The sequence below is a fragment of the Apium graveolens genome, chromosome 5 (genome assembly GCF_009905375.1).
Source record: "Apium graveolens cultivar Ventura chromosome 5, ASM990537v1, whole genome shotgun sequence".
NCBI classification, from domain to species: Eukaryota; Viridiplantae; Streptophyta; class Magnoliopsida; order Apiales; family Apiaceae; genus Apium; species Apium graveolens.
In genome coordinates, this window is record NC_133651.1 from 276,319,340 (window position 1) to 276,321,817 (window position 2,478).

The window sequence follows — 2,478 nt, forward strand, 5'->3', positions numbered from 1 at the left end:
ATTTGAAGGGAGAGATGCCCAATTGATTATTCACCATTAAAGACTTACACATCTAGATACATTCAGCATTTATACTTTCTTTGATTGTATTATTAATTATTTGATAAGAGTTATAGATTTTTAGAGTGGTAAATAGAAGCCATTGTTTTGATAGCTTATAATTGTATTGGCTCTATTTTTTGTAACTTTGAATAATTGTACAAAAGTGTAAGCAACACTTTATGGTTAGTTTTCTTAATATAAGAATTATTTCATGAAATATCTTGTGTTTGTTTTTTTCGTTTTAAAGTTTTAATTTCTGTTTCATTAATAATTTTAAAACAAAAAATATATATTCGCCATCTTTATATACATCTTTCGGACTTAACATTGTACCAACGGTACAATTTACTGGCTTAATAACATTCCACTCTGACTGAGCGGAGTTACAGAACTGTTGCTATATATAGCCGGTTTGATATGTTAACATTCTATTTAATTTCTTAATTTTTGCAATTCTTTAATCCAATTCTATTTGACACGGTCATAGTTATCCACTACATTCGATTGACAGTTTCATGAACCTGAACCGGTAGATGTAAAAGTTTATGCAAATAACAAAAAACTCTGAAGCAATCTATAGTTATCATCCCAACATTTGATACATAGACCAACAACACGAACATAAACAACGCTGTATATATTGTAGCTCATAAATTACAAGGCCGCAGATACAGGAGTACTCTTACAGGAAATACGCGACGTAATTTATACAATCATGCACGAAGGCACTTTTGCCCAATTATCACATAGCATCCACACATTATATAGGGTGGCTGAGGACACGATACGAGCCAACACTTCTGGTAAAATGGCATCCCTTCTGATTAATATCATCAGAATCCATCTCCACTAACAATTTCCCGAATATCTCCACGTTGCATGGAAGGGCAAGAGGTCCTTGACTGCTATAGCCGTACTCAGATTCAGCTTCTTCGAGTAAGATCTTGAAGAGAGGATGATTTACATACCTTGTTTTGATCACAAACCTTTGCTTTTCAGGTCCAACATACACTGACAAGCATCCTTCAGGAGCGATTGGTCGTTTTTCACCACAATTATACTTGTATGCTGATGTGTAATCTAATTGTGGGCATGACTTGCTCTTTTTCACTAGCGGGCGACGAATTTGTGATGAATAATTCTTGCGACCACCGAAAGATCTGCATCGCTCCCATGTCTTGATGATCAGGCCTTTCTTCTCTTTGGCCTTAACCAAGTCCATAATAGTTGTATACTTTATGTAGTTTGATGAAAAACACAATTTAAAAAAAAAGGCACTTACAAATTAACTAATTAATCAAGAAAACATCATGCATATGACAAGTATATGAACACAAAGCAAATTGTACACCATGAATCTTGATTAACTACATGAAGAACCAACTGGAAAAAACTCCTACTTAGTAATAACAAATTTCGAGAATCAAAGCTACTTACAAGACAAAACAGATTCAGAATCTAAGCTTGACGCCAAATAGCTAGAAATCGAGTTAACCTCTATCATAAGCCAAATACAACATGATCTTCATTATTGGTCTCATTGCGTTACTCATACTATTCGCCAATATAATCATTTGCAGATAGATTTAGAGAGAAACAAATTGACAACTAGACAAAAAGAACGGTGAAAGCTTTAAGATTTAGGTAAGATAAATTATAGTAAGATGATTATGCTTATACATATTCATATCCAAGATTCAAATAATTTTTGAGATGTGAAATCTAGAGGGATTTGAAACCTAAAGACTGTATAAGCTTTCTGCGGAAACTGCATCTGCAAATGGTGTTGGATGTTATGAATTGTTAGAGATGCATCTTAAAGTCACTATCAAATTTAAAACCTCAGCTTGATATATAAAAATCTTAAAAACAGTTTTGAGCAAATTGTCAACACTAGGTGGCCTCTATGTAGCTATATAACTATTAGCATTATTGATATGTTTATGTAAATATATCCACACATGACCTGAAGTGGCCATCTTCTATGAATTTAAAACTAGTTGGACAAATTGACAACTTTTAGTGGGTGGATTGCTCGATAGATTCTTCCTACTACATTTTTGTAACGTTTTTCAAACTACCAATCAAAACTAATTCTGACGTATAATTTTAATTTAATTTGTTTAAAGGCATGACAAAAACACGGACAATATTTTTCTAAAATTTGACTTTATATTGCACATCATGCAGTACTTATTTTGTCCTTGATGCTACCCTGAGTGGTGACGACCGCTAGGTAAGGCCGGTAAAGTCTTCTTAAAGAGGCTCTCTAAATGGTGTCTTGACTTCTGATATAAGAAATTTGTATTTAAATGATGTTCACTGTGTTTTTCTTAAATCACTATTAACATCTCCAATAATCTCTTAATCACTCTTCAAATATAACATAAAAATTTGATTCTTATCAACTTAATATGTTCATCTCCAACAACAATC

The 2,478-nt window shown here is 32.8% G+C and overlaps 1 long non-coding RNA gene across 1 annotated transcript; it reads right to left on the reverse strand.

The window, feature by feature from the left end:
• Nucleotides 1-584: 584 nt before the first annotated feature.
• Nucleotides 585-2,042, reverse strand: LOC141659064 (uncharacterized). The gene is made up of 2 exons (XR_012549594.1): nt 1,480-2,042; nt 585-1,276 (listed from the first exon to the last, which is right to left on the reverse strand). It is a non-coding gene; the product is annotated as an uncharacterized LOC141659064 (long non-coding RNA).
• Nucleotides 2,043-2,478: the final 436 nt, after the last annotated feature.